This window comes from Branchiostoma belcheri, unplaced genomic scaffold (genome assembly GCF_001625305.1).
Source record: "Branchiostoma belcheri isolate BF01 breed outbred unplaced genomic scaffold, Haploidv18h27 scaffold454, whole genome shotgun sequence".
NCBI lineage: Eukaryota > Metazoa > Chordata > Leptocardii > Amphioxiformes > Branchiostomatidae > Branchiostoma > Branchiostoma belcheri.
The window spans coordinates 31,219-48,356 of NW_017804081.1; positions in this window are offsets into that span (position 1 = coordinate 31,219).

Sequence of the window (17,138 nt, forward strand, 5' to 3'; positions counted from 1 at the left end):
TACAATGTAGGCACAACCAATATGTGGAGCTTAAGATTTCATTTCTGCCTAAATGCTTGATTGGAATAAATGTTAAGTCAACGAGGCTTTGCCGATGACGATAGGATTTTGATATGATTTTTTTTCTCTATTATCCATTTCAGCGGTTCAATGTCTGACTCTAACAGCACCAACTAACGGAGCGTTGAGTCCTACCGGTTTGGTCTCCTACCCGAACAGTGTCACCTTCACCTGTAACACGGGATACCAACTAAACGGTTTTTCTGCAGCGACGTGCCAAGCTGACGGAACGTGGAGTAACCCGGTTCCAACGTGCACACGTAAGACGAGTTTTAAGTTAATTCATGATTTGTTTTGCATGCAGTATACAGTATTCATCAGATAGTGAAAAAACAGTATTAGAAGGTAACTTGCAAGTTAACATAACATGCTATTGTGACATGTAGTAATAGCCTAGGCGATCGGTGCGAAAATTGCTCAAATGGTGATAAAAGCATGAAACTTGGCACAAATGTTCTACACGACACTAGAAACAATTTCAGGGGTGGAGCCATCACGAACTGTTCTTTGCCTAGCAACTGTTGCTAGGCAACATGCTTTTCCAAGAAAACAATGTATTAGGAAGCTAGTACCTGCTAATTGTGCCTGAAAACCAATTATAATGTGCAAAAAATGAGGTGTTTTACTGTATCTGACATCACTTTTTATATCAAAATAAATTTTGAGCCGTTGTAAAGCACAATGCGCTTCGAAAAGCTGATACTTTCTGGAATTTTTAATAGAAAAGTGTAGAAATTAAATTTTATAATCATGCATATTTTCCCGTTACCTATGGGGCCTTGAAAGGTATATTTGATTGATAGACCTGAACATTCTCTGAATGGTAAACTTTAAATTTCAAAAATCCATCAGTTCTATCAGGAGATATAAGTGTTTGAAGATTAACACAATGTCATCCACTTAAATCAGTAGATTGGTTGCTATGGCCGTTGCTAGGGACGGCTTGGGCTGTAGTCTGCACAGGAATAGATGCTAAAATTTTATTTTTCTGCCAGCTTTTGCGTTGTTTGTGTGTACAGAAATGCAGGTAAGAGATGCCTGGTGTCTGCATATAAAAATGACGCAATATTTCTCTCTTACAAGAGGATTTTTACAAAAACGCTGAAGCGCTGTTAAGGTTGTTCGTACGAACGCGTTTGCCGTACTCACAACACGTTGTACTTGTAGTCCATGGGCCAGAGGAGATATCGGTACCACCTGAGGTGGCAAATTCTCATCATGGTTTTCGAAAAGTAGGGTGTCTGTGGAATATTTTTTGATATGATAGCCGTTGCACATTGGTAGCTTTGACCTTGCTTTCTGACCTTGAACTTTGACCTCATATGAACCGCTTCCTTTTGCACTTATGATGCAAAGGGGAGTGGTAAATAATTAAATATGGATATTTTTCAATGTAACTTCGTGGGCTGATAAAACAGGAACCAAGGATTACAAAAATGTTAATTTTGTTTCGATATGTCACATCTACAAGAAGTTATGAGCTTTCGAAATTCGAATTTTTGGTAAAAATTGGTAAAAAAATAGAATGTTTACTTTTCAAAACCTGTCAAATATTCAGATTACATATTTGAGCCTGCTGCATGCATTCATCTGACTTTTTGTATCATTTCCTACATTTCAAACTTTAAACCATAAAAATCCGTCAATTCTATCCGGAGATATGAGTGTCTAAAAGTTCTATTCCCAAAGGCCTCCTGTGGGGAAAACCGTTGCTAGGACCGTTGCTAACGAGGCACTTGGCTGCTTTCCCAGCAAAATGAAGTGCACACCATATGGAAAACTTGAAGAAAACTTCTATTGGAGGGAAATTAGTAATTTAGAGGGCCTTGGAAATCTGTATTATGTTTCTATGGTAACCGTTGCTAGGGAAAATATACCTCCCTAGCAACGCAGGAGATAGTACTTCTAAATGGTTTCATAAATGGCAATAGAGGGAGACTTGTGGGGAAATGTCTATTTCCTGACCATTTTGAGTGAAGTATCTTTAGTGTATGCATGGAGGAGTCTCCACTTTTGTGGCATTTGGAGCTATTTTTAACTAAAAATGTAGATTTTTGGCTCCTGTTACACAACAGTTGAAGAAATTTTGCCGAGATTCGGTAAAAACATGTAATTTAATAACTGCCACGGCAGCCAAGCATTGGATTACTTAGTTGTTCTGAAAACAAAACGGTATTTTTTTGTTATTTCTGCCCAGAAATGTACATTTCTGGCTCATGCGTGATAATGTCTGTTGCAACAATGCTGAAATTTACCATCAGCAGGTGACATATTCAATCTTACACGTACGATGTAGAATACTCCATTGCTGTCGAAAGTCAAATTCATAAAATTGAAAATGCTTTCACTACTAAGTTGATTAATTTACTCCAAAAGTCTGATAGAACTTACATAAATCACAGTGCTTAGTAAAAATTAAAATAGATGTCCGAGGCGGGGGGGGGGGCATCACACACTCTTTCACGTGCTCAAACTCTCGACGCTTCAGCGCTAGTTGACGTATGAGAGTGGTCAATTTTTGATGATGAAATTTGAAAACATCTAATGACATGTTAAGAAAATACATGTTTGTACTTAGATAAGATTAGATTACATTAGATTACATAAGAATAAATGATTAGTACTGAATATGAGTCCTTCACGAGCAAACACTATGAATGTGCACTTCAGAATCTGTAATTTGCTCTCTTGGCAATGAATGCAAACAGAAATGATAATTGATTTGTATTATACTGAACTAACGCTCAGAGACCCAATTTTCTTTACTGTTTTGTATGAAGTTATGTTCTTTTGTTTGATACTTTGTGGTAGTATCAGAAGGGTACATTTTCGGTTTGGGCTAATGGTGGTAAAAATGTGGTCTGTGTGTAGGTCAGCGTCAAAACTCGAGAAGTTGTGGATGGATCTTTTTGATATTTGGTATGTGGGTAGCTGTTGTAGAATGACGATCAACTTCAAAAATGGTTTAATGGTTTAGTGGAGTAGGCTTTTTATGCATATGTTGATTGTATGTTTGAAAAAAATTTCTGAATCTCCAAAATACTAAAATTTTGGCCTCAACAGTTGAAGAAAGTCCCATCTCTTCAGAGTTGTTACAGTTTTTCCAGCTATCAATGCAGTGGTTTGATTAAAAAGTTTGAAATGCATTGTTTGAATTACAAACCAGCCGAGCATGTTGACTTCATGGCTCCTATCATAGCATTTGTGTGTATTACAGGATGCCTAAAAGTATGTATGTTCCTACGTTGCTGGAGAGGGTTGTGTTTTTGTGTGTTTTGTTCGTGTACAACATAACTCAAGAAACATTGGATGGTTTGATATTTAGTGGATGGATGGTGGCAGCCAAAATGAAGGTTCAGTTCAAAAACAGGCTTCCTAGCGGCTATGTAAGAATACTAGTTGTTGGTAAAATTCTGACAAAATGGCGATGGTAAGTACCAAGCACCAAATTGAATATACTTTGCATGAAAATAACAGCTATATGCAATGACTATGTTTATTCACCTTTTTAAATAGCAAATCCTTGGGCAACAAACACAACGTATGCATAATAAGATTGGTAAAAAAATCCATGTGAAGTTTAGCCTGGGTACCATCCCCAGTAGTATATTCGCAAACTCTATAACTGGTATAGAGTTTGCGAATATACTACTGGGGATGGTACCCAGGCTATGTGAAGTTAGGGCACCACCATTATATTTTTGTAGTAGTTGTGATTGATTTGCAAAAAAAGAATTTTTGATCTTTTTCAGTTTCCCCATCATCAAACATAAAATTCTTTAACAATTATTGCGCATGAAACCAAGCTATCCTCATGCCAAATTTCATGCCGTTGGACCTTAATATAGTGGCACAAAAGCCAAAATGTACAGACCACAGCCCAACAATTAAGTCCCTAGCAACGGCCATAGCAACCAATCTACTGTGGATTTGTTAATCTTCAAACACTTATATCTCCTGATAGAACTGATGGATTTTTGAAATTTAAAGTTTACCATTCAGAGAATGTTCAGCTCTATCAATCAAATATGCTTTTCAAGGCCCCATAGGTAACGAGAAAATATGCAGCCTATGAAATCTAATTTATACACTTTTCGACTTATAATTCCCCCCAAAACCAGCCTTTTAATGGTGAGTTTTGTTTTAAAATGGCCTAAGATTGACTTAAACATACAAAGTGATGTCAGATGCAGCAATACACCTCATTTTTGCACAATATATTTGGTTTTTAGACACACTTAGAAGGTAATAATACTGTTTTGTTGGAAAAACAAGTTGCCTAGCAACCGTTGCTAAGTAACACACTTTTTGCAATGGCTCCACCCCTGAAAATGTTAATTAGGTACTCATGCTTCAGCATGCCAAGTCTCATGCTTTTATCACAAACTGAGCAATTCTACCCATATTTTGCACCGATCGCCTAGACTAATAGAACGTCGTGCGTGAAAATTATTTCCACAAGTCTAGGACAACGTGCAACGTAAATTCACATAATCAACAAAATTATATTCGCTCATAATCTCATACCACGTCCGGGCAAGCTTTTTTCCAGGGCTATCTACTCCGGTATCGCGCGATAACTTTTCAGTGTTGTGATCTTGCTGATCGTCAATCTCCTCTGGGGGTAGGCCTAAAAAACAAGTCCGTAACTCCAGAATACCCCGGCAGATTTTCTCCAATAAGGTCTCAGAATAGTCCATAAACCTCCATCTGCAAATCTACGTAGGATACGGCCGTGAAAAAGATCGTCTACCGGCCCAAATGCTGGCGCAAAGCCCACAGCTTTCTCCGCTCGTAAACAAGCCACGCCATCCGCCATTTTGGGTGAGTCACGTGACCCCTACTCGCGCGAAATCTTTGGCTGTTCTTTTTACAGGATGTATCCCCGGTCTGTTTTTCCAAATAGCGCCGCAGTAAGCTAAATACAGCGTGCTGAAAGGTCAATGACCCATTTTTCGGTGGGAGGGATGAGCGCCCTTGGAATGGCGACAAAAAATTGGCGATTTCGGCTCTTTCGGGCTTCAAAATGGACATTATTTAACCCCTACGACATATACAGCATTTTAAGAATGAAACTGTGGAAAAAATGTTCATGGAGAGGGACAAAAAGGTGGTATCTTTTTTAAGATAAGCTTATAAACTAAAATCGTATGCGAGGCCGACACACTGCGCCGCTTTATATGTTGGGGAGGGGTGCTGGCGCATGGCACTGTTAACATTTACGAAAAAAAAATTCATAAAAAATCAACACTTTGAGATATTAAAAAATGCTCGCATACGTTTGTTCCTATTACTAGTGTGTGCCTTTCAACAAAATATGGTGAATAAAAACCAAAGCGCTGGCCAGAAAAATTGATTTTTCTAAAAAGGGGGCGTGGCTCATAACTCGAGATGACGTCATGATTACGTCATCAAAATTTGCATAAATTATCATCTTGCACTAAGGTACTTACACAAAAAAAATCAATGACCATAGGTAATCCTAAGTAGTATTTTTAGGATGTCCCCAAAGTCCTCAGCCACCCTTCCATACCACCNAGTAAGCTAAATACAGCGTGCTGACAGGCCAATGACCCATTTTTCGGTGGGAGGGATGGGCGCCCTTGGAATGGCGACAAAAAATTGGCGATTTCGGCTCTTTCGGGCTTCAAAATGGACATTATGTAACCCCTACGACATATACAGCATTTTAAGAATGAAACTGTGGAAAAAATGTTCATGGAAAGAGACAAAAAGGTGGTATTTTTAGAAAGATAAGCTTATAAACTAAAATCGTATGCGAGGCCGACACACTGCGCCGCTTTATATGTTGGGGAGGGGTGCTGGCGCATGGCACTGTTAACATTTACGAAAAAAAAATTCATAAAAAATCAACACTTTGAGATATTAAAAAATGCTCGCATACATTTGTTCCTATTACTAGTGTGTGCCTTTCAACAAAATGTGGTGAATAAAAACCAAAGCGCTGGCCAGAAAAATTGATTTTTCTAAAAAGGGGGCGTGGCTCATAACTCGAGATGACGTCATGATTACGTCATCAAAATTTGCATAAATTATCATCTTGCACTAAGGTACTTACACAAAAAAAATCAATGACCATAGGTAATCCTAAGTAGTATTTTTAGGATGTCCCCAAAGTCCTCAGCCACCCTTCCATACCACCTTAATATCAGGCTTTGGCATGGATCATATTCGATTCAAGAAAAATATAAATCTACAATATCAGTAAGATCTTTTGTTCGAGTTCAGCTAATTGTTAATTTTTGATAACTGTTTCAATAATTGACGTGTTTCTTTTCTGCATTTCTACTACGCTGTTTAGAATAAAGTATACAGACAAATACTCTAAGTAGTTGATGTGATGTGGCTGTCATGCTTCAGCTCCTGATGTCTGCGGGCGATTGATATTGTGAACTAAATACGATTTTGTCTACTCAGTGTCCTGAAGCATGGTTGGTTTACGTTCCTCCTCCGTATTTGGACGAGTCAGTCCACAGAGAAGGGAAGTGGCCCAGCTAGGTCTTGTCGTGTTGCCGAAATACAGAGCTTGATTTATTTCAGGACCCATCACTCAACCGGGTGCCGACATCGACTACCAGATACCTTTGACCAAGTGTTGACGTCGAAACACAGATGACCAACACATATTAACTTCAATGGTAGAACAGAGCATTTTTTTTCTATATTTCTGCCATTTCGGTGTTCTAGAAACAAAGAAAGTTATATGAATATGCTACAAGAACGATTTTACCAAAAAAGTACAACAATGAAGACAAACACTTTCTTTTTCAAGGTCACACAGAACATTTTGTATTGGACAATCTCCGTCACAACTGAAACACACATATATATATTTACATAGATATTATTTCTGAATAAAATATATACGCTCTTTTAAAAAAAATGATCATCTATACAATTTACACAATGTATACAGTGTTTGACATGAATACACGTTTTAAACGCGGGTCCTAAGACTTTTTAAAACATATACCCTCTCTTTAAAAATGATCATCTATACAATTTACACAATATATACAAACACCGAGCAGATTATTATTGGAATGAGCAGAGCACTTTGGACTAATGCCTCTGACTATTTACAGCTTAGAGGTACATATCCAATATTTTGTCACAAACTTCTCTGTTACATAGCGGATTATAATGACCCCAGTGGGGGTCTTCACGCTTCGTTAAAAATGGAAAAATCTCAAGATTCATTCTAAAGATCTCAATATTTTAGACGAAATCTTGAGATCTTGTAAGACAATCTTGAGATTTTTCATGACAATCTCCAGATCTTTCAGAAAATCTTGAGATGAAAACAAAAGGTCTCAAGATCTTTCCAAATGTTTTCAAAGTATCTTGAGATTTTTCCAAAGCATCTCGAGATGCTTTAAAAAATATCAAGATTGTTTAAAAGATCTCACGTTTTTTAAAGATTGCTTTAAAAATCTTGATATTTCTTGAAGCATCTCGAATTTGCTATGGAAAAATCTCAAGATACTTTGAAAACATTTGGAAAGATCTTGAGACCTTTTCTTTTCATCTTAAGATTTTCTGAAAGATCTGGAGATTGTCATAAAAAATCTCAATATTGTCTCATAAGATCTCAAGATTTCGTCTAAAATATTGAGATTTTTCAATTTTTAACGAAGCGTGAAGACCCCCACTGGGGGTCATTATGATCCGCTATGTAACAGAGAAGTTTTTGACAAAAGATTGGATATGTACCTGTAAGCTTTAAACGGTTAGAGGCATTAGTCCAAAGTGCTCTGCTCATTCCAATTATAATCTGCTCGCTGTTTACAGTGTTTGACATGTATAGTTTACTACATGTGTTTCATTTAAACGTGGTTCCCGAGACGTGGCAATAGACATTTTCATCTGGTAGGAAATTTTCTGCCTTTTCTAGAATAATCCTCCTCTTAAGAGACACAACATTTTTATATCGCAGGCAAAACAATTTTTGCGTCCTATTCAAATAATCTACCTTTTTAAATCCAAACTTCCCAATATTAGCCCTAATACTCTCAGCTCTAGGAGCGACATACAAACTGGCATGTATTTGGGGGTCTTTTGATAAAATCGCAAACTCACATGAAGAGCAAACTCTTGCTCGATTTGGTCAAATCAAGGAAAAAAATCCTTGGTCAAATCATTGACTCACATTTAAGCAAATTTTCCCTCAGTTTCCTGTAAATTTGGCTCATCTTGAAATAATAAAATATAAGTTCACCTGCTTCTTTTCGTTTTAGTTCATTGAAAGCACAATTCTTTCCGTAAATTATTGAATATGTCACAGTACTTACATTTATCAAAAGTTCATTTTTACTAGGGGGGAATGTAAGCTATTGAAATCCGATAAAGGATTGAAATCAATAAAGTCCAAGCCTAAATAAATCCACCAAGGGTATCTTGTCTCTCATTCAACAAAGTAACCAATCAGTCAACCACAACCCGACAACAGCATTTCACAATATGTCCAACACTCCATTTTTTTGTTATTTTCTTAAATTTTGTGGGAGAAGCAGGCGTAGGCTGAGCCAGTGAATGCCGCTGCCGAGCTCTTTCAAATTATACCACACCAGAGATGAGAACCCTTGGGGTTTAGATGACCATCATGGACATATTAAACTATCTGCGAAACAGAAATATGTTGAAGAGAAAAAAAAAATTGTAATAATCCCAGGACCTTGACTAGTTCAAGACTCCACATTTTAGACATCGGAATTACTTAAAGTAGAATTCCCCATATGCGAAACAGACATATTTTTAATTGAAGGAAAACAACAGCTTTGCAATGATGCCAAGACCAAATCTCCTAGTTCAGTACTCCACCTACTAGAGTTTGGAATTACTCAGATTCCCCGATTAAAATACCAGAAGCCAGAATATATAAGCCGCCTTTTGCTTTCTACAAATTAGGACTAAATACTAACTTTCTTGAGACTTCTCATGATTATTTCGAAACTTCGCCTCTCATTTTTATGTTGTTATTTGTACAATAATTTCATGTTCTTCTTTATATAATACATTATACATACAATGGACACAGAACAATTTCATGTTAATCTTTATACGATACATTCAATGTATGACTTAAGTATGACAGTATCCAGCTTTGTGTTTGTACAGTACGAGACGTGTTTACATACTGGACTGGTGACCTTGTTTTTTTCTTTTTTTTTTCTTTTTTTCAAGGCGGGTACTGAACCACGGCAAGCTCGCGGTCAGAGATCACTGTGAAGGTGGTCCTGCCACCCATGACCTTAAATGAGTCCATGTAGGATTGCCCGGCCGGAACATGTGTGGCCAGCTTATATGATCTGTCTGGTCCAGCTGGAGGGACGTGTAAGGGCTCTGCATTAGGTGGGAGCAAGGTAAGACCTGATGAAGGACGGACCTCATCTGGACCAAACAGCTCTAGTGCTACTCTCTCTCCTGTTTCATCATGTGATGTTGGGGTAACAACACTGAGTACTTGTCGAAGACGTTTGGGGTTGAGGTTGGTTTGGGTACTGCTGGTGGTGGTTTGATGTTTGATGGTAGATGTCTTGGTACTGCTGCTGATGGTTTTACATTTGATGGTAGATGTTTGTGTTGAACATGTTTGACATGTGAGGCTACATGTTTGTGTTGAACTACTTATGGTTTGATGCTCGACGCTGTCCGTCTCGTTGGCCCCTGTACCTACTGCTATACTCCTGGTACTTCTGACCTTGTCTGGTTTGTCTGTCCTGGATGGAAAGCCGTCGTCTAGGCTGTCAGTGGACGAGATGGACTCGGTATCACTCTCTGATTCTGCATGCGCAGGTCTGAGAATAGACAAACAGGAATATATTAAGTGTTTGACTGGTTTTCAATTTTTTTTCTTGCCAATTACCAACAGAATTGAGGATATGTTGCACTCATGTCTCTAAGTCCTCTAAAGGTAATTCCTCACAAAACTACAAAAAAATTCAATCATAGAACCTTCTTGAAAAATGATTTACTAACAAACCATTACAGGCATTAATTCAATCTGCTTGCCAAGGTCCATTTAAATATCCAGTAGTTAAAAAGTCTGAGGCATGATAGAGGTTCGAGCTGTCTTCCCAACAGACATTTGTACCTTCTGGAGAACGGCTTTTATTTGACATTTTGTCTTACATAGGCCGTAAAGAAAGAATTAGATACACGCGGTAATCAAAGGAATGAGGAAAGAAATGAGGCTGCTTTTGGATACATAATGGTCAACCTGGATAAGTAATAAAAATAACTACTGAATATGGCCACAACGCAAATAACTGTAAGTTGGGCAGCGACTGCTGCATGTTAGTCAAACCAATAAATGACTTTTGAATAAAAGATAAACTTACGAGGGCCACCAGAAGCCGCCTGACTCTAGAATCGCCAACTTGCACTTTAATCTTCAATCCCAGCTCTCTCCTTGCCAATCTGTGGAGAGGGAAGGAGATAAAATTGGTTTTGAGCACCTCATTATGGTACACAAGGTTTCAGATGTACAGTCAGATTCAATCTTCCAATCCTGAGACCTGCTTACATCTTTACCACTTGATAATTTTTTTATAATGTCAGAGAAGTTTAAATAAGTGAACTGAATTGGCCTTATCAAACAGTTTGCCACACATAAAAAGAAAACTTTTGGCAATGAAGCCATCCACAATTTGTGACAACGGCTCTTACATTAAGTTTGTCTCTTCCAGTTCCTCAAGTAGCCTGCAGGGAGAGAAAGAAGTTAACCCTACCTAGACCGGGCTTTTTTTGACATGGGGGGACCGGGGGGGGGCTCTTTTGACCCCCCCTAAGAACTCGCGAACGGTATGTCGTATGACCACCAAATTTTCAGAGAATGGTGTACTAGTGAAAATTTATCATATCTACAATTTTTATGTCGTTATGACGTATTATGACGTCATAATGACGTCATTAATGTGATTTTATTGGCCAAAACCGTCTAAATAGGTTTTTCCCTGAAAACTAAATGGTATTCAACATAACTGTACCAAAAGTGTTTATGACAGAATATTATGGTGTACTAAGTCTTATGTTGCCCATAGCAACACCGGTGACGTCATAAAATGACGTCATGCATATTTAAGATATCCGCCATCTTGGATCATCAATCTTGAATTTTCAAAAATAGTTTTTTTTTCATGATAAAGCCTAAAATACATTGTAAATATACTAAAGACCTTCATTTAAACCTTTTTTGGAAAAAGAAATGGAAGTATTGATGAAATTTTAATGAAAATAACCTGTATATACCTGTTATAATGATATGGTCCGCCATCTTGGATTTTGGCCAATGACGTCATCAAATTAGCATAAATTATGCATATTTAATGATAAAATTTACATAAAATTATATGGGATGTTATAAATATTAGAAACCATGAGTAACTTCACATAAAACCCATAAAATTCTATTGTTGAAACAAGAAGTACTAAATTTAGCAAAAAATGCCTGTCAGAAACCCGTTGCCATGGCAACACAAAAAATCATTATCTTATTCCAATGATAGAGAATTGTTGCCAACCATATTCTAGGAAAAGTCACCAAGTTTGGCCTTTCTACGGCTAGCCGTTCAGACGCTAGGTGACATCAAAGTTGCCGCGGGCACTTTTAGCCCCCCCCCCGGTCTAGGTAGGGTTAAGATGGATAGGAGCTTCAATTGAGAATGCTGGAAAGATAAGTAGGGGACCATGAAGACAAGGAAACGGAGAACTCCACACAGAACTCTCAAGTACATGGGACCCCACACTGCCACCACCAAAGGGATCGTAGCACTTTCTACATGTATTTATAACATTTTGACTGCTGAAGCTCTCTGTGGTTAGGGAGAAGTTACAGTTATGTTAGAAGCTGCTATATTTTAGCAGTACAGTAGGGGTCAGAGTTACATCATCACTGAAGCATACAAGTTCCCTCAGCATTGTTTCAAAGCCAAATTCTTATGCCACATAATATACACTGATTATAATCTATGTGTACAAAACATAATAAGATACAGCAAAAATACATCACCTTTAATACAGAAATATACATGAGAACAATTTTAACGAATTTGAAAAGCAATATGCAATCACGAGTACAGACAGAAACGTACTAGAGTTGATTCAGAAGTAAAACTCAACAAACAGCTTACCTTTTCTTACAAGACTCCACCTTGTCTTTGGATTCCGTTACACTGTAAGAATTGCACAAATGTCATCCATAGGTCTATTTGCAAGTGTAATTACATGTTTTATTATATTAAGTTTAAAGCGTTTTAATACCACGAAAAAATCAAGAAAAAAAAAACGATCAAAAGAGTTCACAAACCTCTTTAGCTCTTGTTCCAGGTTCTCCACTTTCCTGTAAATACAGAAAAAAACACACTTTTAGAGTTCTCGGAGAGAGAGCGAAGGTACGTGGCCTGGTTAAATCACACTCCCTGTGAGGTCATCAGACTGATCTGTTCCCAGACTAGGCTTTTCAAGGCAACTGACTTGTAAGCCGGAGGGAATCAGGCCTGCCTGGTTCTCTGATGTTAAGCATCAGAGATGTTAAGTTTCAGAGTTTGAGCTTGTGATTTCCATTGGTTCCTAATCAACTAATCTTTAGTAAGTTTCCATGTTGACTCCCATACTGGCCTCTTGTTGGTATTTTAAATAATGTTTTTCCCTAGCCTTTTTAACTGACATGGTTCAAAATTCCTTCCAAAGTTAGTAACAAATATATCAGCCCAACTAAGACACAAAGATAACAAAGGCATGCCTGTTTCCTATGTGGGGGTAGTATTTGACACCAAGGACTATGCATATGCATGGCACGTGTACCAATGTTGTCCTGCTTACCTAGGTTCAACGTTGTCTGGTTCCAAACACACAAGGTTGGGTTCGGTGATGGCCAGGTTGGACCTTGTGGTTGCTGGGTCAGGGGTGAAACACACTATGTGGGTTTGGGTTGCAGCAAGGTTGCGTCCTGAGTTGGGCCGAGTCTTCAGATCAGCTTGTAAACTGTAAATGATGTTTCAAAAGTGTCAGATATGCAACATACACATATGGAAGTCTGGACACTTCTGAAAGGGCATCAGAACAGCCAGACAAAACTAATTGTTTGTTTGTCCAACTCATGCAAGTCCCTTAATCAGTCCCAGTACAGCATGATCAGTAAGTCTGAACTTACATAAGAGTAAAATTACAACTTACTGTTACAGCATAAGAGTAGAACTAAGAGCAGAAGTGTAGATGCTCTTTGTACCACATGATCTAAAGCTCTGTATGGAAAAGTCCTACCAGAAGAAAGGTAAGAAGGAAAAAGGAACAGGGAAAGAAGGAAGTTCAGAGGAAGTTAAAACGTTCTGATCACCTTTCGATTGTGCTCTGCAGCTCCTTGTTGAGTCTGTAGGAATGGGATGGGAATAGGTTAGGAACAAGAAAGACTTTGTTAGGCCCTTTGTATATTAGTGTTCGTGTGTGTAGATGCATGTAACTTATTAATGCTTTCTGTGTGTGTGTGTGTGTGTGTGTGTGTGTGTAATGTGTGTGTCTGTGAGTGAGGTATATTGCATGTTTGAGTGTGCGTGTATGTGTGTTTCTGTGTGTGTGTATGCGTTTGTGTGAGTGCATACCATTGTGCATATGATTGCATGTGTGTGTGTGTGTTTGTAAGTGCATGTTTGTGTAAGTGCATGCTATTTGCTATACTTCAGAGGATACTTACTCCATTTGCTCCATGAGATCAGCGTCCGTTTTATCCTTCATGAACTGTACAAGCTCCAGTTCTTCTTCAAGACGGGCGACCGTGTCCTGGTGTTGACTGGAGCAGAACTCGCCAACTCCTGCTGCTCTTAACTTTTCCTCCATTTCCTGTCTGCGGGTCTGCTCCGAGTGGAGCTCGCTGTAACACAAAGAACAGAAAAGACATCTTAGCTGGGTAGTTTTTATAAAGAATCAAAGTGTAGTTTACTTTTTTAATACATTAGGTCATCTCATGGAGTCATCTCTGTGTTTTGTGTTACAGTAAACTCAGTGATTCTTAAAAATACACATAATCCAGTAAATTGTTCAGTAAAGACCCCCCTTCTGTACCTTGTGTTGCAGTAATCTCCATTGAGATTCCTTATAAACTGATAAGCTTCACTCACTCTCACTCACTCACTCACTCACTCACTCACTCACTCACTCACTCACTCACTCACTCACTGACTCAATTAATCAAACAGAATTAGTTAAATGTTCTCACACTCTCATGCTATCCAGTTCCACACATAGTTGAGCCAGGCTAGCCTGTGAGGATGCCTTCTCCTTCTTGTAGCCCTCTATCTGCTCCTTCAGATTTTCAAAAAGGCTAAAAGAAAAAAAAAACCTCAGTTAGAAACTAATTTTGACATATTTCAATATTCCATACCACTTCTGTCTGTGAATAGTATCTGATTCATCTTTCGTAGAAGTCACCATAACTTGTGACTTCTAGTCTTTGACCAGCAGGTGCAGCCAGCCCTTGTTTTGAGTGAGTTAGAGTGAACTAAGTTTCCTGAGTACTTACAGTCTCTCAGCAGTTAGCTTGGCCTCCAACTCGATGATTGTAGCGAGTATGTCAGGTTGCTCTCCAGAGTCTTTTGGCCTGTTGGGGGAAAGCACATTTCAGTTAATAGCATCCTCTAATAATCTTTTCTCAAATCTTAGAAGAATGGTTCATCTTGAAGTAAACATGCATGAGAACAGGCCAGTATTAGTGCTGATTAAGTGATAAGAACAGAAAAGCATCTACTGGAGATGGTGAAATGGAGGAAAAGAGTCAAAAACATCTGAGAAATATCTTAATCAGGATAATGTCATAGAAGGGCTGGCAGGTATCAGAAACTGATAAGGAAGAAGACCTACATTCTTGGCTGCACTGTGAGCTCTTCAACACGTCTGTTGTAGACAAGAAAGCAATAAGAATTTCCATGAGTTCCTAAATGCAACAACAATGATCATATACGGCACAGTTTTGGTTTCATAGTATACAGTATATGTTTGTCACTGTGCAGTTGTTCTAGTTACCAAGCCTCCTGCTATAACAGATCTTAGACACATTTTAGGCCCTGTTAGTGTTGAGAATAACAGCAACATTTGATTAAAGTAGAATCACTTTATGATACTTCGGTAACCTTTTTTTATCAGAATAATAAAAGAAACGCTGCAACATACAAGCCAAGCCTTATAAAGTAGTTTTCAAAACTTGGTACCTTTCAACTGCAGATCTATAGGCAGCACAAAAGCAGCACACAAACAGCTCATTTAATTTGATAGCACATGGATGTTGCAGGATTTGTTTACTTGTTATTTATCTGTACCCGGTACCTTTCCTCCTTGTTTGTAATGTCCTGGCGAATGCTGTAAGGAAGTCAAACAATATCAGTGAAACATTTGACATCTTTTATCAACTGCTTTACACAAAATCAGTTCATTTTAATGATGTTATAATGGGTAGGGAGTAGACCTGTACAATGATAGGCCAGCTCTGAACCATACAGCAAGAAAGTTTTGTACAAAAATCAGCGTTTACTACATTGAAAAAAATATTACAATAAAATCAACTTTTCACTGGCTCATACACCTGGGTAGAAAAGTTCTACAGAAAAAAATAGACTTCAGATCCCAAAAAGGGTTGCATTGATGTCTAATGTCTGAAGTCTTTCCTCACCACACAGTGAACTTGAAATACCACAGATTTACACTATACAGGAAGAAAGGTTGTATACAAACTCACCTTGCCAGTATCTCCTCTATATCCAGGATCGCTCTATGGGAGTTTCAAAAAACACAAAAAAAGTAATGATGAAATAGTCTTATATCAAACAGAAGATATAAATACAGAAATCATGTAATCATCAGGAAGTTGTTTGGTCTCATATTGCATCTTACCTGTCGGCCTCATCTAGATCGTCTGACTCAGGATCATCAATGTCCACGTAACAGCAATCAGGGAAGCTGAAGGGGTAAATGTCAACAAGCAATCTGACAAAAGGGTTGCATTTATGCCTAATGTCAGAAGTATTTTTCACCACTCAGTGATATAGAAATATAATTGCTTAACACCATACTGGACGAAAGGTTGCACACAAACTCACCTAGCCAGCAATTTCTCCATATTGAGGATCGCTCTATGGGAATTTAAAAAAAAAAGTTATGAGTCTTAAATCAAATAGAAGAAATTGATACATAGATCATGTGATAGTAGATATAATTCACCCATTAAAGACGTTCTTTGGTCTCATTTTGCATCTTACCTCCTGTCAGCCTCATTTAGATATTCTGACTCAGGATCATCAGTTTCCAGGTGTGAGGCAGGAGTAGGCTTGGAATTCTCACTACCAGAGAGGCTATAGCAAGAAATATCATCAAGCAATCTTTTAAACAGTATTTTTTAAGTACTGGGACATGTGTGCTTATCTGTGTGAAATGGTGTTCAGCACTAAGGACAGGAATACTTCCATGTGTGTTAATGGTGTGCAGTGCTAAGGTCAGCTGTGTTATTTGTATGTGGATAGTATTCAGCACCAGATATAGATGTGTTATGTATGTTAGAATAGTGTTCATCACCAGGGACAGGTGTGTTATTTGTGAAAGGATATGATGTTCAGCACCAGGGACATGAATGCTTACCTGACAGAGTATGTGTTAATGGTGTTCAGCACCAAGGACATGTGTCTTTTTTGTGTTAGGATATGTATGTTATTTAAGTAAGGGCGGTGTATAGCACCAAGGACAGGCATGTTTTTTCTGTGGATGGCCTTTGTCACCAGGGACAGATGTGTTACTTGTGTAATGATGGTGTCCAGCACCAAGGACAGGTGTGTTATTTGTGTGAGGATGGTGTTCAGCACCAAGGACAGGTGTGTTATTTGTGTAATGACGTTGTTCAGCACCAAGGACAGGTGTGTTACTTGTGTAATTACGGTTGCCAGCAGCAAGGACAGGTGTGTTATTTGTGTAATGATGGTGTTCAGCACCAAGGACAGGTGTGAAACCGTGTGATACATGTGTGAGGATGGTGTTCAGCACCAAGGACAGGTGTGATACATGTGTGAGGATGGTGTTCA